Raw genomic sequence first — 19724 nt, 5'->3', positions numbered from 1 at the left:
ATATTTGAAAGATTATTTTATAAATGCTCTTACTGCTAACTACTCCTGTGCATTTGCTGCATATGAAATCCTTATTCTTAATGAAACTGCCTGTGATCTCAATGCACCTCTAATGCAACCCTAATTAAAACTGGGTATGCCATATCAAATACCATCCTATTTATTTTCTGCTCATTAAGCATGGCTATTTCCCGTACAGCAGTAGAGACCCGTCTCCCATTTTACTAACTAAAATGTTTGTCTTTGCTAGGTTTACTTTAAGATAATAGGCTTTGCTTCCACATTTGGAATTTCTTGTTAACTCATCAACAAATCCAGCTTTGAAAACTAGGGCATCAGCGTACAGGAGTTTCCACCATAGCTCTACTGTTATGGCTTGTGGGACTATAATTTAAGGGGAGCGGGGTGAGAACTGAGCTTTGATGGACTCTTACCTGCATGCTAAATTCCTTGCTGAACTTATTGCTAACTTCCACCTTACTGACAGCATTTCTCGCAAGCCATTCGTCTATACCTAGTTTGCTGAGCAGCCAGCAGACAGCCAAGTGTGATAAACAGGATTTATTTATCACAGTCTACTTTAAGCCCCCACCTCCCCCCCCCTAACAAGCTGTGTGCACCCTTAGGAGCTGCACAGATGTCTCTTGAAGTGCAACCAGTCTAAGAATTCAGACATTCTAAATAAACTCTTCAACCTATAAGTACCTCTCTTCAGTCACTATCTGTGCGTGCCCTTTTGCAGCATTTTGGATGTAGTCCCATGGCAGTAGTGAAGGCAACCTGGCTCGGATACTAGACTCTCCAGCAATTATCTAGGAGAGCAGTAACCCTGAATATAATACACACACACACACACACACACACATATAGTTTCAACTAGACTATCAGATGTTATACATTGCTGATCACAATGCGCCTTACATTGTTTCAACTTTTGAATGATGCCACCCTGCTTGCTGGGTGAGCAGGCCAACATTCCTCCCGATCGGAAGGCTATTCTGTCTCAGGGTCACATATTTACAGCCGAGTGAAATGAAGTGTTTTGCTCAAGAACACAATGTGCTGCCCGGTCTGGGAATCGAACCCACAATCAAATTCCCCCACCACCACCACTGCTTGACAACTGATGTTGGTGTGTTTATGTATCCATAACTTAGTGGTTTAGCAAAAGAGACTGATAGCATATGTACCAGGCTTAAAAGGAAAAGAAAAAAAAGTATTGAGGTTGATTCACTCGACTGAAATTCTTCAAGGTGGTGCTCCAGCATGGCTGCAGTCTAATGACTGAAACAAGTACTATGGTAAAAAAAAAAAAAAGGTAATAACCACCGACGCAAACATTGCTGCCGAGAGAGTCAAGCTGATCTCTGTGAGTTTGTCTGCATAGACATTGAATTGTTTATGGTGCCTTTGTGTTTTTTTTCTATGTCTTTTTTGATATTTTCAATGCTAATTTTATTCAAAAGATCTTTCAGTTTTGGATATATATACATTGAGAAACTTGAACTAGATTTGGAAGCAGATTTCTATTTTCATTCTCCTGTAATAATTGAAATGGATGTGACAGTTATTCTCCGACTTTGACTGAACACTACAAGTAGAGCAGTGTAAGTTAGCTGATACAATAGATGCAAAATCCTAGAAAAAGATGTGGTATTAAGTTGCTGTAAAATGATAAAAGTAGCTTAATATTTCAGGTAAAACTCTTTCATCGGAAAGAAATGAAATTAAAACTGTACCTGCAAGCTAAGATATTTCTTGTTACGGATACTTAATATGCTTCTATTTTATCTTCTGTTCTGTTGTCTCTTCTTGATGCAGAACATCACCAGGCTCCTTAAGCTCTGCTGATTATAGTGTCTTAATCCAGAGGTTAATGCTCTGTCCATATTGCTATTTAATTATAATCCATAGGTACAGGCATGGCTGTGTGGTAAGAAGTTTGCTTCTTGACCACATAGTTTTTAGTTCAGTCCCACTGTGTGACACCTTGGGGGAAGCGTCTTCTACTATAGCTTGGTCCAATGAAATCCTTGTGAGTGGATTTCATTGATGGAAACTGAATGACGTCTGTCGTGTGTGTTTGTCTCTTCTTTCCTTGACAGAAATTGAAAGAAGCTCATTGTATGTGTGTGTGTTTGTCTCCTTGTCTTGGCATTGTGTGCTAACTGCAAACCACTGACATGGTCATCCAAGCAATGGTGTTCATTTGCAGTCTTCGGTGAATGCATGTCCAGCCATTGTACTCTTCATGTTCAAAGGAGTAGGGAAAATATTGACCTTGCTAGGAAACTGGTGAAGGTTGGCAACAAGAAGAGCATCTGGTTGTGGAACATCTGCCTTGCCTCATTGAATTTGATCTGGCCTGTGCAAACATGGAAAAGTAGATCTTAAAACAATGATGGTGTTAGTGGTGGTGGTGGTGGTGGTGGTGGTGGTGATGACGATGATTTAGAGGTTCGAAAACTCTGAATTCTTTGTTGCAAATTGTGTACCTGGAATTCTAAAACTCAATCTTTGTCCATGGAATTTTTATTCCTTATTTTTGTTCATTAGATGTCATCTTTTCACTTTTGGATAATTAAAACTTCAGCTTACCTTCATCAATTATTTGTGACTTGTACAAAACATAACTTAGGTAGGGCAGGTGACATTGGCGGGATGTGGGTTAATTAGCGATTCAAATCTGGGCTGTAATTGGTATGAACCAGAGAAAAGCCTACAAGGTCACTGCTAAATCTGACTGTTCTTTCACTACCATTAAGGTCACATTATCATGTTTCTCTCCCTCTCCCGCCCACCTCCTGCTCCATCCGATTAATGACTTTGCCACTAGTAAAGGTGATTTAACTCAGTACAAGGTAGCGAAATGTGAACCACCAATGTTGTTGCAATCGTAGTGAGATGTGTGGATGATGTGAAATAGGTGCAAAAGTTTTTTGTTTCAGATGTTTTTTTTTTTTAAGTTTTCTTTTGTTATTTTCACTTTGTTTATATTTGTTTTGCTTGTTTTATTTTGTGTTGTGTTTTTTAAAAATTTTATTGTTTGTTTACTTTTGATTATACACAAAGCACTTTTTATGCTCACAAACACTTTCCCTTACACAGACTGCCTGTCTGTCTCCTTTTGTGTTTGTATAAGCAACACACACACGCTTGCACACACATACACACACACACACACGCTCTCTCTTTTTGTGTCTGTATATGCAACACACACACACACACACACTCTCTCTTTTTGTGTCTGTATATGCAACACACACACTCTCTCTTTCTCTCTCTCTCTCTCTCTCTTGATTGTATTATTGTCTGTCAATACAACTCTCTTTTTTTTTTCCTTTTGATTTTATTGTCTTTCTTGTACAACTCTCTTTCCCTCCCTCCCTCCATCCGTCCATTTTTTCCTCACACTATCTCTCTCCCCCTCTCTCATTCTCTCCCCCTCTCTCATTCTCTCCCCCTCTCTCATTCTCTGTATTGATTCTATTTTGTCAATGCAGCTCTCACTTCGCATCTCTCTCTCCCACGTGTGTTTGTTTCTGTCTTTAATATTATCTTTCTTGGGTCCCCCCCCCCTTTTGGGCAGATAATACCATGTTTAATCCATTAGAAGTGTTGGAACACTACCGAAGGTTTCAAACTTAACATAGTCATTCACTGGGACAGTTCTCTGGAGTATGCTTGCTCCGCTAAAAGCTGTCAAGTCACTAATTATGTAGCTCCACCCACCAATCTTGAGCCTCTATGCGGTTGTTTAGATTGCTGGAAATAGCAAATGAATCTGCTGTATTTCCTACAATCCAAAAATAAAAATGAAAGAAAAAAATGTAAAGAAAGAGCATATTGACTATTGTAATCCCAAATACTGCTGGGATGGTCACAGCTGGAATGCTTTTGATCATAGGACTGCACGATCAAGGATTGACCTCGAACTAAAAATAGCAACAGTGCACTACCACTTCTCCCCTCAAAATTCGTTAGATACAATTCAGTCACTGAGATTTCACTGACATTGTCAAGGACACACACCACATTGAGGATAATGAGCTAAAAACCACTGAACCATGAACTGATTAACTTGTTTACACTATTAACTGCAACAGTCTGTAATATCTAACTTAGTTTAATTTGAATATTCAATGCTTTAGCATTCAGATTACTCTCAAATGTAACGCTTATTTACTCATATTGCTTTGAATTAATCGTGCTTTATCTCATAGCTTCAAGATTTTGATGATGTGATTGTGCGTTTCTTTTAGAATGGCATTGCAGGATAGGTATGAGATACCCGATCTGGCCAATTGCAACATAAAGCAGGTAGAATATTTGGGCCAGATATGGCTGGTTTAAATGCTAATAGGTTAATATTGCTGAAGCATGAAGCTATCTCATGCTATGAATATTTGTTGCTTAGAGAACGAATGCTTTTTGTTTGAATTTAGGTTATATGGAAATTATTTCATTTTTTTTTTTTTTTTTTTTTTAGCTATTTCTTGGCATCAACAAATTTTTTGTAAAATGCTTGTGTCTTCTAAAGACAAACCTGATGTGTACTTAAACACACACACTCACAGTCACAGTCACAGAGTATTCTTGTGTACATTCAGGACAATGATTTGTCTCTTCATTCCATGATTATAGTCATGCATTGGAATTTCCCTTATTACAGCAACTTTTTCAGTTTTTGCATTAGAATTTTAGCGTATCTTGAGCCTGCGGGCTCATTAGGCCAGAATTTACCTTGGTTTCTGTACTCTTTAAACAACTGAGAGTACAAAACTCCTCTCTCTTCTGAATTAGATCCCAATGCATCATATTGGGTTAACTCCCAAGTCGCTGATGGTTACTCATTTTCAGTTGTGTGAACTGGGACGATGTGAAATGAAATGGCTTTCTCTAGGGCATAATTGAACCTGCAACTGGTTATGGTCAAGCAATTGAAAAGCAAATCTGGTATTGAGCAGAATATTTGCTGTAGTCCCTCCCTTTATGCTGTAGAAGGATTCCAACCCCTCCTCCTGTGACTGAAAGTGGACTGACTCATTGTTATAAAACAAAGAAGCAGTTTACTGTGATATGGAGTGTTGAGTCTTGTGTAATAGTAATGCATCATGTATATACTTTCTCCCCCACCCCCTGCTTCGTTATATTATATATCCAATACATGAATATAAAACTTTACACCAAGACACGACATATACATGTTAACACTTCCAATTAGTTAAAATCAGAAACCATGAAAGCTACTACCTGGTACTGCATCATGGCAATTATTATTATTTTTTTTTCCCCCCCACTTGGAAAAGAATGTGATGGTGGACTGGTAGATGTTTCCCCCCCCCCCCCCCCCCCAGTTAACTTGTTAAAAGGAGGGTCATGTTAATAAAAGTTGGAGTTTGGTAGTTGGAAGTGAGAGTGACTGTAGATTTGTGCGGTTTCTTCATTGGCTCTTGTCCGAGATTTTCCTGTGCCAGAAGGCCAGCATCATCACTCATTTGTACTATGCATACTTTTTTTTTTCCATTTTATTTACCCCCCCGTTTGATTTCTGCATAAATCATCCAAGGCCCCTTCGGCAAATATAAAGAAATTATTATTATTGGTTGATCTATTAGTCAGTTAAATAGGTTTGGATAATGTTAATTGGGGTTGTTTGCAGTTCAGTATTGCTTATTTCTGAAAATAGTTAATTATTTCCGGTATTGCTCATTGGTTGTTTAGATAGGATGAAAGACAGACAGACAGACAGAAAGAAAGAAGGAACACAAGCAAACAAAACAAATCAATATACTTCATTAATATCGTGATGGATAAATGAAGAAAACTTAGTGACTCATGGATGCTGTATTGATTTCTGTGTGTATAATTTTCGGACTGATTGACATTTCACTGGCATACATAGGGATCTCATCGTAAATTTTGCATGCAACTCTTCGACAGCATCAGTGCCAAATTTATCATTTCCACCTACTGTTCAGTTGAGAGAAGAAAAAAAAAAATTTTTTTTTTCGTTTGTAATCTTCCTCCCTTCTGCTTAGTGTAAATTGCTTCTGGTTACAGGCTTGTCCCTGTTCAAGTTGTAAAAGTCTAAAACGTGAAGTAGTTTATTTGTGTTTTTTGCTTTTTAAATTATGTATTTTTGTTGTTTTCGATTCTCGGTGTTTTTGCCTGGAGGCATTAAGTATTTTCTCAAACTTGTAAACAAACAAGAATAACCTTTTCTCGAATTATACAATCGTATTCTCTGGAGAGCTTCTCTACTGGATGTTTCTTTTTAGAAAGCTGCTAAGAAATTATACAAGGCTGTTACAGAACATTCTGGAATGTTTCCAAGTGTCTTACTACTTACTTATAATGTGTATCTAACTCTCAAATGTTTTCCTACAATTTAATGTCAGTGTAATGAAATCTCTCTGGATGGCAATGACACATTTTTATTTGGGGTCCTGTTGGGAGATGGTGTAAAACATATTTGGTGCTTACAGTGGTGGTGGTTATGTAGTAGTAGTAGTAGTAGTAGTAGTAGTAGTAGTAGTAGTAGTAGTAGTAGTAGTAGTTATACTTTAGCTGATGTGACAGTTTTCATTCAGTGATTTTAAGAGATGTTTTAGCTCCAAATGTGAAATAAAGTGCTTTGCTCAAGAATACAATGCAATGCCTGGTCTGGGAATTGAACCCACAATCTCGCAATTGTGAGTGCAACACCTTATCCATTAAGCCATGCACCTTCACAATATATATATATATATATATATGCACGCACACACACCACTTTGGCATTACAGGACCAATAACTTGGTGAAGAACTGAATATGCATATGCTTCAGAATAGAGCATTAGTCAAATACAGAGCTGTAATAATAACAAATCAGATGACAAAGGAATAAAGGATTAAATGTAATTCTTTTCCCAAATGAATTGCACTTCGTATTTGAGGCTCTGATGAAGCTATAAGGTGTTACTATGAGTCCACGGCATCTTTTAGCAGAAACAACTGTAAGCTAATGAAGTTTATAAAGATAATCATTTGTACATTTGTCATCTCATTTTCATGTGTTTCTGTGTGTGTGTGTTTATGTTTGTGCCCTATCACTGCCTGACAACTGGTGTTGGCGTGTTTACATCCCTGTAGCTTAGTGATTTGGCGAAATGGACCATTAGAATAAGTATCGGGCTTAAAAATCAAACAAACAAGTAGTGGCTAAAATTCTTCAAAGCAGTGCTCCAGCATGCCCACAGTCTAATAACTGAAACCAGTGAAAGATAAAAAAAATAAATGAAACATCACTGCATCTGTTGTGTTTCTTAGATAAACAACCTCACTTGACAGTGAGAGACATTATCCTTTTTCTTTCTTTCTTTAAAAGAGGTAAATTTTTATTTAATCTTGATGATAAAGGATCCTATGAAACAACCAATAATGATAAGGGGTGTCACATTTTAACCTAAAAAGGCTTTTGTGTCATCATTGATTGCTATGTACTTTTCTTGGTGGTTCTTTCTGTCTCCTCATCACCCCTTCGTTCTCCCCTCGTTACCCCTTAAGGCATTGGGTGAAAACAATTCCTTTTGCAAAAGCAATGATGTCAGTTGATTCTGGCTGAGATTTAAATCTTTCTGCGAATGACAAAGAAACCATTGTTATTAGGCCTACAAGGAAAAAGAAAAAAATAAATAAATAAATAAAACGTCCATTTTAAATATTTTACTGCTATTATTTATTATTATTATTATTTGTGTGTTTGATTCAGATTTCATTTTTAGTTTTTACAGCGAAATGTATATTTTCTCTGACAAGCATCATGCATTGTCCTGAAATTATTTGACATGTAAAAAAAACAAACACTAGAGTGGCTGTGTGGTAAGTAGCTTGCTTACCAACCACATGGTTCCGGGTTCAGTCCCACTGCATAGCACCTTGGGCAAGTGTCTTCTACTATAGCCTTGGGCTGACCAAATCCTTGTGAGTGGATTTGGTAGACAGAAACTGAAAGAAGCCCGTTGCATATATATATATATATATATATATATATATATATATGCTTTATTTAAAAGCAGCAGAAATATAGCAAAAGCTGTTACTCAGAGTTTCACGTTCCTGTTAATTGGGAACGTGAAACTCTGAGTGGTGGTGGTGATGGTAATTGTTTGTAATTTAGGCCAGTATTTTTTCAGGGGAGGTTGTTTGATTGGTTACATTGACCCCGACACGTGAATAGGTATTTCTTAAAGTGGAGCAAAGCATGAGTGGTCAGGAGATAGTTCAATATGGCTAGTCTGATAATTACTTAGAATGCAGATAGATTGAGTTGAAAATTTACATTCTTCAAACCCATCTCCCATTAGTTGATTTGAATGTAGCTTTATATTCTGGAAATACTGACAGGCCTTGGCAAGATTTGAACTTAGAATGTAAATTGCCGTTAGCTTGGTGATATATCCATCTATTTCTTCATAGATCCTTTCGTTAAATAAATATTGATCCTGTAACAAAAGTCCACCGGTATCAGGCATAGACATTGAAACTACTGTGTGAAATGGGTTTCTGGGAGAGGTTGCTAGTCTATTGAGAGTAACTTTCCCAGAAAAATGTGGGGAAACTGAGAGGAAGTAGTAGTTAGGGTTTTACCACAAAATAACTTTACTGGAATATGAACTACTCTTCCATGAAATACTTAGATGTGATCTGGTACATGTATAACAGGTTTACCAACCACATATTAATAACACCAACAGCAAACACCTCCACACATACCAACAGGGTTACTGTGGGCCCTGCAGGACCACCTGACCCCGCTGGAAGCGGAAGCCAATCCATTTTGGAATCAGCAGTCTCTTAAAAAAAATAACATACTTGATACACTTTCTCCTGAAAGAAAAACAGGATTGTCATGGCTGGAATGGCTATGGGTCATAGGTCACAATAACACCACCATTCACACATTCTTTTGATGTATGTCCAACCACTTCTCTTTCCATCCTTATTTTCTCTTTCTGTCTCTCCTTCACATCTCTTCTTCTTTTCTCTCAGTATCTTTCCCTCACATTTGTCTGGCTCTCTCCTCTTCCCCCCTCTTTGTCCTCTTTTACCTCTCTCCAATTATCATACTTCCTGTACAATTTCTGTTTTGTTTATATTCTCTCCCCCCCTCTCCCTCCCATACACCCTCTGTTTGTTTATAAGTCATCGCTGTCATATTTATCAAGCACTCAGTGCTATGCTTGCTGTTGTTGTCGTTTGCGGTTGTTATTATTGGTGACTTGGAACCGATCCTGTAGCGGCAGATATTTAGGTTACAGAACAGTCAGGATTTACGTAATTTAGGAGATTAGAAAGATTGGGAATCAGAAATTGACAGATTTCCCCTTATAACAAGGGTAATACTAGATTGTCAGGAATAAACTATTTTTGCAGACCCAAAGAAGAATTCACGGTCAAACAGTGATGATGTGACATGATATTTGTTAGACGTGTGTGTGTGTGTGTATATATATATAAATAGAGAGAGAGAGAGAGAGAAAGAGAACCATGTGATTTTGGTTAGGCTTGGGATGAAGACTTAATGGTCATGTGATGGGTGGATAGACAGTCACATGACATTGCTTACTCTGGGGGTGAGTTGAGTCATGTGACAACATTAGTTAGTCTGGTGAAGTTGAAGAGAAGACATGTAGCACTGTTGTTAGACTGAGGTGGAGGTACAAACATGTGGCATTGGTTTTCTACATGGCTTGTAGTAGAGAGACAGTCATGTGACATTGTTTTATTACTTAACCTAAGGAAGAGCTGCATCACTTTGAAGAATTGTCAAATGACTATACCAACTGTTTACTTATTGACCCTTTAGCATTTAAACTAGCCCTTTCTGGCCCAAGTATTCTACCTGCTTTTATGTTCCTACTAGTCAGATCCAACCTCTCACACCTTTCTGACAATATTCTTAAAATAAACAATCACATCATCGAAATCTCGAAGCTATAAAATAATGCAGGATGTACTCAAAAGAATATGAATAAATATTTATAACATTTGACAGAATAATCTGAATGCTAAAGGGTTAATTAACTCATTAACTTTATTATGAAGAAAAAGGAGGCAGCAGTTCCCAGAATTTCGTTGCTGTTTCAGAATTGGTGAGATATGTGTGGCTAACGTTCTGCTTTGACGTTTGTAAATTGACATCTACTGGGGAAAAACCTGAACAAGGAAGGAATTCCAAGCTGGTGATGTTCCACGGGGGAAAAGATTCGGCAAAATAGTTGTTAGTATGTTGGGTGTGGGATGGGACAATTTGCATGATGGGAGAGGAACTGGGTGTGGCTTTTGGTGACATTAAATAGATTTGTTGTGGAAGAGGAGAAATTAGGTGTGTGTCAGACTCACTTGAAGCTTAGCAGAAAAATACAAGTGATGCAGCATAGAGATACACTTGATACTACAGAGAAAGAGAAGGCTGATTGAAACACACACACACACACACACGCACGCACACACACACACACACACACACACACACACACACACACACACACACACACACACACACACACACACTCAGACAAATTTCCTGCTTCGTGTACTATTCATAGGGTAATAGGAAGCCTATTATTTTCTCTGAAATGAAATGCAGATGAGTGCTGGCATTGTTTATACTAAATCCAGTATCTATGTAATCCTAGGGGGTTTTAATCTGTGTCAGCATGGTAGTTTAATCCAGAAAGCATTTTGTCAAACTGAATGGAGAGCCAAAATTATTATTATTATTTTTTTTTAAAGAGAGACCCCCCCCCCCAAAAAAAAACTAATACAAAGTGGCTGTATTGCACTGAATAAAAAAGAAAATAATCTCAAGATTCAAGATATCGTTTTCTACAATTTGTCTTTTGTTGAGTTAGACAGGCAGGGAAGAGTTAAAAGGAAATATCAGAGAAATCACAAAGTGAATAATGAAAGTGGGAAGGGCGAGGTGGGTTTTTTTCTTTTGTTTTGTTACAGAGGAGAGAGTGTTGAGTTATGAGTCGTACTCAAAGAATTAGGGGTGTGAGTGAGTAGAAGAGTTTGGAGGTAGCAATTCAGGCAGTACTCACATAATAGTGCGTAGGTGTGAACAGATATGATATTGACCTAATAGAATATATACAAGAGCAGGTGTATACAAGTGGGTTTCTACATAGTAGAAAAAAAAAATTTTTAAGATATAAACAAAGTATCATATTGTGTGTGTATGATAGGTGGTGTTGTGTGCTAAAAAATTTGCTTACCAAACACATGGTTCTTGGTTCAGTCCCACTACGTGGCACCTTGGCCATCTGTCTTCTACAATAGTCTCAGGCCAACCAAAGCATTGTGAGTGGATTTGGTGTACAGAAACTGAAAGAAGCCTCTGTGTGTGTGTGTGTGTGTTATTGTCTTCTAAATAAGCATCACCATCATGCAAGCTATGTTCTTACCTTGCTTAGAAAAGAGTGAGGATTGATGACAGGAAGAGCACCCGGCTGTAGAAAATCTTCCTCTTCAAATTCTGTCCAACCCATGCAAGCATGGAAAAGTGGATATTAAAATGATGATGATGAGGAGGAGGGTGATATGGAGGGGTGGGTATAACGATGCATATGTAAACACCATAATCCACTCTGAATCGGTGGCGTTTTGCTAGTGTGACAAATCACTTGTTGTTGTTCTTGTTGCTGCAGTGAGCTAACAGAATATTTGGCGCATTGCACAAAATGCTCAGTGGCTTCTTTACATTCTGAGTTCAAATCCCACTGACGTCAACTTTGCTTTCCATCTTTACAGGGTTGATAAAGTAAAGTACCAATCAAATACTGGGGTCGATTTAACCAGCTAACCACACTCTTTCCCTAAAATTGCTGGCCTTGTGCCAATATATGCTTGTCAAAATCAGGAGATATGTTGATCAATTACACCTCTCCATGAAATTTGTGGCCTTGTAGTACTTGTGTAGAGAAATCATTGGCTGTTGGCCACAACTGGGAGAGGGCTCTTGCCCTTGATTGTTAAGGTCATTCAGAATTTGTGGAGTAACTAGATTAATTCTAGTGACTGTCTCCCAATTGTGTTTAGCTTATCTTTTACTTGTTTCAGTTATTAGATAGCAGCCATGCTGGTGCGCCATCTTGTTGAATTTTTTGTTGAATGAATTAACCCAATAAGACCTGTTGAAGGGTGGATAAGCTCCTTGTGTGCCAACAGTAATCCAGGTGGGGAAAGCTAATGCAAACCACCCCAATATCTCTGCCAAGAAAACAAAGAACAAAATAACGTAATGGCTTCATCTGGTGGGAGAATTCACACTCAATTGGGAAAACTTTTGTTTTAGTGTCAGCAATGAGTAGCAAAAGCATGCGATACATAACAATTGATAACTATATAAGTTACCTTCTTTTTGATGAGATCTGTAGAGCAGGTCTTGGTAACCAAATTCTCTGTTTTGGTTGAAATCCTTCCATTTCACATACATCACTATGTTTTTAGATGTGTTGAAAAAGACATGGCTGCCACAACTTCCCATGTTACCACTCTTACAAATTTTGACTTACGTGTCTGTTTTTTTTTTGTTTTTTTTTTAAATGGAATTTATTTTATATTTATTTTCTTGTATTTACAGAATTATAACTGAAACTTCTGGAAAAAATACTCAAAAGTTAAATTTCTGAATATATGAGATAAGGATTTAAACATTCTTCGTTAGTTTCATCTCTTCCTCTTGACTTCACGATCCTTTCAATGTAGATTGGTTACTTTGTGCTTGAAGTAGGTCTTATCATTTTCCTGCACACCAACTTTCTTCCTGCTTGTCTCTAGTCACTGTTGGTCGTAGTTAGTCTTAGAAGCCTTGAAAGTTTCTGTGAAAGAAAGAGAGACTAGTTATTTTAAAATGGTTTTTAAACTACAGTTTAGGTAGTCAACAAAAAAACACATGTAGTTGTGACATGTGATGTGGGTGTGCATTGCAACTTGTAGAAGTAATGAAATAATGATTTAATGAATGTATTTAAAGTAATTAAATAAATTTTCAATTCGTTACATTTCATTATAAATACTCTTAATGCTTGGCATATGTTGACAGTGAAGCTAAGTTACCAATAAAATAGACAGTAGGCTGCGAGGAAACTAGTAATGGTCTATGTCAGCAATTAACATGTGTAAACAGTTCCAAGTGGAATAATAATAATTTGGTTTGCTGTGAGGAAGGGGTGGAGGAAGTTTTATGTTTCAAGCAAACTCTTTGTTGAAGAAATATGTTCTTTTGAGTAAATAGACAATAACATGAAGTTGTGATACTAGCAGCTACCAATACATAACGTGGAACAGTTAGGGAGTACACAGCTTCACATAACAAGGAACTGGTATTGTTAGAATTGAGGAAGTGAGGACAGTGACATAGACCAAGCTACTTGAATGAAGTCAAGCAAGGAGATAGAACCACTTAACCAATCTAGAGAATTTTGTTAAAGTTATTTCTACACAGTAGAATGTGGTATCGACATATAGAAACATTTATTATACTTTATAATATATTATATTTGCATAACGAAGTACCACGTACCTACAGATCATTGATCTAGAGAATGTTGTTTATTCATTTTGTATTCAGATTTCTCTGTCAAATTCAATACTTGCTTATTCACATTGATTTGAATTAGTCATACATTACTTTGAGATTTCAATGACGTGATTGTTTATTTTTAGAATAACATTGTAGGAGAAGTGTGAGAGGCTGTTTGAAGATAAAACAGGTAGAAAATTTGAGCCGGATATGGCTGGTGTAAATACAAGAGGGTTATTCATTTTGTGTGACATTTGATTTGTTGCTGTTGAACCTCAGGTCAACACTGAGTTGAGCTATATTCTCAGGTATTCAAACCCTTATCAACTGATTTTTGTTTAAGGTATATATTGTGGACCAAATTTTCTTGGATACATGTCTCCTCCTCTTTTTAAGTCAGAAAGGGTGTGATTTAAGATAAATTTGGCTACTATTTGTAGCAGTTCGTGTTACCACATTGTCTTCCTCATTGGCCTTGGAATTTGGTTGATTTTATTTTAACTGATAAACACTCAAACATTTAGAGAAGTGGTGCATATGTGTGACATTTATACCTTATTAAATATATTAATGACAAAGAAGTGAGTCCCCAATTAGAGTTAAATTAGTTTTATTTACATAAAGATTGAATCACAATAAACTGGCTGGCATCTCCACCTGGTGAATTTTCAATTTTCTCTTGGAACATTTGACTTCTCCAAGTAATTCCTTGTGTTTATATTCAGTCTAAGATCTGCTTAAGGCCATGATGGAGCACTACCACAACCCCTCCCCCCACACGCACACACAGAGATAAGTAGATATTACGATGGTTGGAGGGATAGATAAAGTTCATGTTGTCTGCTTTAGTCATCTGTAGCTTGCTTGAATGATGCTTTTCTTAATTACTTTATTCTTGAAAGTAATACTGAAACACAAATATATGTTTCTATATTCCAATTGAGAACTGGATGTGACATAAATCAATTTGCAAAATGATCCATAGTTATTACTGTGGTGTTATTTGAACCTGAAATGTTTATGTTTGTACTTTTAGTCAATCACATTGTCCCAGTACTTATTCCAGCCTGTCTGACAATTTTGTCAAGTCTTTATTTACCAACTGGGTAAATTACCTTTTGATATGAAAGCTAAGCTGTTTTACATCATTATGCTCAAACACAAAACTTAGTTGCCCTTCCTGTCAATACCCAGCATGCATTTGCTGTTTAGGGCCAACTCAGTCATGATTGGAGCAAATCAGCAGACAAAGGTTATCCAGTCTTAGCCATCTCCTTTTATTCATACAGTGTATCAAACACTGCATTATCCATTGTAGGGTGTGATTTGTCTATTATTTCTAGCAGGTTGAGTGACTGTATAGAGGCTTTCTCGGTGACTGTCAGCATTCCTGTTAATGTGGTTGTAACAGTCACTGGTGGAAGCAAGAATCAGGTCGTCTCATCAGCCAAGACAACTTTTAATAACATGTTTACTTAGTGGCTACAACATAATTGTGATACAGTGAGAGGTGCAAGTAATATCTCAGCCTTTGCTTATAAGATGATACGGTTGCTCTTGACATGAAGCCAAAACTTACATTTTCTATATCATATAACCAGATTGCATCACAACTTGTGCTCTGTCTATAGTCAAGCAGTAAACTATTTCTAACAGATAGCGGCCATGTTTGTTTGATACCTGTTCAAATGTAATCATCATACTCTTGTTTTTTTTCTTCTGGGATTCTTTCAAGATCAGAATACCTGACAACATTTAGAATGTTTACCTACATCAAAATTACTCTAAAATAGCTTGGTTAATGCCTTTGTTTGGTTGATTTAACCCTTCAGCATCACTGCCAAATCTAATGCTTATTTATTCACATTGTTTTGAATTAACCATGCATTATCCCATAATTTCAAGATTTCAATGATGTGATTATTTATTTTTAGGACATTGTATGGTAGGTGTGAGAGGCTGGATAAAAAAGGTGGAATATTTGGGCCTGATGTGGCCTATTTAAATTGCTTAAGGGCTTAAGCCTTGTTCAGTTATGTTTACCCTTTCTTGACATGGTTTATTGGTTAGAGCATCGGGCTGACAATCATGAGATAATGAGCTTGATTGCTGGACCAGGCTGTGTGTTGTGGTCTTGAGAAAAACACTTTATTTCACATTGCTCCAGTTCACTCAGCTGTAGAAATGAGTTGCAACATCTCTGGTGCCAAGTTGTATCGGCTTTTGCCTTTCCCTTGGGTAACATTGGTGGCATGGAGAAGAGAGGCTGGTATGCCTGGGTGACTGCTGGTCTTCCATAAACAACCTTGTCCAGACTTGTGCCTTGGAGGGAAACTTTCTAGGTACAATCCCATGGTCATTCATGACCAAAGAGGCTCTTTACCCCTTTTACATTTCTGAATCGAAAATATTGTGCCTCCCACAGCAAGCATGTTCATGGCTAATATTTAAAAAACCCTTTTGTTATAACATTTTAGTCAAAATATATTGTAAGTACTAGGCTTAGAAAGAATAAATCCTGGGATTGATTTGCTCAACTAAAAGCGGTGCTCCAGCATGGCTGCAATCAAATGACTGAAACAAGAAAAGAATATACATATTAAATATCATAGCCACTGGTCCCCTGCCTGCAGTTCCCTCATATAGCATCCCCCATTCTATGAATAACAATCACATGCCCTCACTCCCACTTCTCTGCTATTATTGTCTCTTTCGTTGCACCCTATCATCCCTGTCCCCTCGTCATCACTCTTTCTAGCACCATCTTTCTTCCTCCTCACACCAATCACTTTGTCAACCACCTCCTCCACCACCACCACCACCACCACCACTGTACTCTCACTTCTGTCTGCCTCCTACCTTAGTTCTTCCTCTGCATTTATCTTCTGTCTTACCCTCTCTGTTGGTCACAATGCCCTGAATAGAGACAGCATACTGTGTTGAAAACCCCTTTTGTTTCACTGGGTGTAAGGGCAGCTTAACTACTGCTTGTGCACACATAGTACGCTCTGTAAAGGGATAGGTAATCGAGTGGATACAATGTGGGGTTATGGGGTCCTTTTTGTCCCTTTTGTCTTGTTGAGAACATGACACCTTTGATAAAATGCACTCAGTTCCTTCTGTGTAGCAGTTCAGGCTAGGAATGGCATCCAGCTGCAGAAACCATACCAAAAAAAAAAAAAAAAAAATGCACGCGCAAGATGCTGTCAGGCAGCATGACTTGGAGGGTAGGGATTCCAGATAAGAAATGAAACCTCTTTGGCCTATCCTACTCAGGCTAGGAGGGAAAGTAGATGTAAAATGGTGATGACATATGTACCCCGCTGCCTCTTGTCTCTCTCTCTCTCTCTCCCTCACACACACACACACACACACACACAGAGTACATGGTTTGGCTGGTCTTTTTATTGTCGCAGAAGGCTCTACAATTGGATGTCTTTCTGATCAAGTAAGAAGAGGAACTTGTTCTTTTTTTCCTCTTAGTTCAGTCAGACAAATTGGAGTAAACTTCAACAAACAGATTTTGGCATTCAATAGGACATCTGTGTTTAACAACAAAGCAGATTAGTCTAACCCCTGTAGTGATGGTGGTGATATATTGTTTATTGTTCGACAGTTCCTTGTCTGCATTTAAATAAGTGTCTTCTACTATAACCTAGGGCCAACGAAAGCCTTGTGAGTTGATTTGGTAGATGAAAACTGAAAGAAGCCCATCATATTTGTGTGAGCATGCATCTTATTTCTTTATTACCCACAAAGGGCTAAACATAGAGAGGACAAACAAGGACAGACAAAGAGATTAAGTCTCGACCCCAGTGCATAACTGGTACTTAATTTATCGACCCCGAAAGGATGAAAGGCAAAGTCGACCTCAGCGGAATTTGAACTCAGAACGTAGCGGCAGACGAAATACCGCTAAGCATTTTGTCCAGCGAAATAAGTACCAGTCGAAGCATATTTCAGTGCCCCTGAAACTGCTGGCTTTGTGCCAAAATTTGATGCCATTATTATTATTATCATCATCATCTTTAAGTGGCACAGTTCTTGGTTGTGTAGCCATTCTGGAGTTGTTTTAAGCAGTTGTGGTTTCTGAAATGATTCCAGTAAAATACAAAACATCATTGTTAACTTAGGCTCTTCCCTGGGGGTTTGCCAGATGGACTGACAACCAACAGAGCTCTCCTGGGACAATGCTGGCTTCATTAACTCCATCCAACACAGTATAAGGAAAAAATAGGTCTAGTAGTGGAAGTGGTGGTGTGTAGTGATAAGGAAGATATTGTTAGCCTCATGATAGCCTAGTGTGAGTTGACCTATAACGAGATGTTCCAGCTGTGATCCACCAGTTTTTTCTTTCTTCCTTTATATATATATATATATATATATATATATATATATATATATATATATATATATATATATGTATATATATGTAATAAATATATATGTATGCTTTTACATATTTCAGCCCAAAGGCTGTGGCACCATATATATATATATATATATATATATATATATATATATATATATATATATATATATATATAATAAATATATATGTATGCTTTTACATATTTCAGCCCAAAGGGTGTGGCACCATATATATATATATATATATATATATAATCTCCAGAAGTACATTATCTAATGTGTCCATTTATTTTTCCTAAAACAGTAGGTTGTGATATGGGGATTTAGCTGTTACTTCTAGCAAGTTGAGTGACTGGCTTATTGGTTGGCCTCATGATAGTGGCAGCAGCAGCAATTACAGCTGCAGCTGCTAACTTTAAAGCTTCACCATATAAATTGCTCTTCAGAGAAGATTTGCAAGATTAGTCTAATCTCATAGACTAAGCTAATCTCTTTATTTATATTATATATATATATATATATATATATATATATATATATATATATGAAAATGAAGAATAAGGCAGAATGCTAAATTGGAAGCATATTTTAATAAAGATTTCTAACCTCCTTTCACTGCGAAGCAAATTTTCAAGAAGGAGAATGAAAATGTTTTTTACAAAGAAGTACAAAATGAAGAAAATAATATATAAAAAAATAACTATACCAATACATTATATTGTCTTTGAGCTTTTGAAGTTCAATGATAGTTCATGTATATAATGGTTGGAAAAATAAGGATGCATGAGAATTGTGAGCTGTGTTAGGTTTAAAAAAGAGGGTTAAAAGTTTGTGTTAAGCAGGAAGTGTGGTGTCAAAACAGGAAGTGTGTGTAAGGGGAGACAAATGTTTTTAGTTGGAGTTATGAACTCTTTTTCAACAGGAAGTTTATCTGTTGAAAAAGAGTTTATAACTCCAACTAAAAACATTTGTCTCCCCTCACACACATTTCCTGTTTTGACACCACACTTCCTGTTTAACACAAACTTTTAACCTTTTTTTAAAACTTAACACAGCTCTCAATTCTCATTCATCCTTATTTTTCCAACCATTATCTAAATGGATTACCATTGAACTTCAAAAGCTCAAAGACAATATAATGTATTGGTATAGTTATTTTTTTATATATTATTTTCTTCATTTTGTACTTCTTTGTAAAAAACATTTTCATTCTCCTTCTTGAAAATTTGCTTCGCAACGAAAGCCGGTTAGAAATCTTTATTAAAATATGCTTCCAATTTAGCATTCTGCCTTATTCTTCATTTTCCTATTATTTCTCCACGTGCGGTTAACACAACCCCACTATTTACTGACTAATATATATATATATATATATATATATATATATATATATATACATATATATATATATATATATATATACACACACACCTGTGTGTGTGTGTGTGTGCGCACATTTCTACATTTTATCTTGAAAGTGACACTGGAACTTGGTTGTTAAATATTATCAGGCCTGAGATGCGTATTTGGCCCATTTGAGTTCAAGTCATTCCTCCTTCCTTATCCAAGTAATTACCAAGGGCCCAAATGCAATATCTCAATGTTTTGCAATTTTTTTTTCTTCTCTCTTTCTTAGAATATATCATTTTAACATTTGTTACAACCAGCTCTGTTTATAAAACATTACAGTTTCTTTCTCTCTCTCTCTCTCTCTCTCTCTCTCTCCTCCCTCTCCCTTTTATGTAATTTTCCGCAGTATCAAGTTGAATGGTTCTACAA

At 36.9% G+C, this 19724-nt stretch overlaps 1 protein-coding gene and 1 long non-coding RNA gene across 3 annotated transcripts in view; one reads left to right on the top strand and one right to left on the bottom strand.

Moving 5' to 3' along the window:
- Positions 1-19724, top strand: part of LOC106870814 (MOB kinase activator 3B) — a 65733-nt gene that overhangs the window by 30685 nt on the left and 15324 nt on the right. The gene's annotated exons all lie outside the window — the stretch shown is intronic.
- LOC149132529 (uncharacterized) lies at positions 7417-16756 on the bottom strand. Its single transcript, XR_016244502.1, has 2 exons — positions 12404-16756; positions 7417-7653 (listed from the first exon to the last, which is right to left on the bottom strand). It is a non-coding gene; the product is annotated as an uncharacterized LOC149132529 (long non-coding RNA).

The sequence above is a fragment of the Octopus bimaculoides genome, chromosome 15, assembly GCF_046866305.1.
Source record: "Octopus bimaculoides isolate indiv1 chromosome 15, ASM4686630v1, whole genome shotgun sequence".
NCBI classification, from domain to species: Eukaryota; Metazoa; Mollusca; class Cephalopoda; order Octopoda; family Octopodidae; genus Octopus; species Octopus bimaculoides.
The sequence above is the reverse complement of the archived record's forward strand: the minus strand, read 5'-3'. Positions and strand labels throughout refer to the sequence as shown.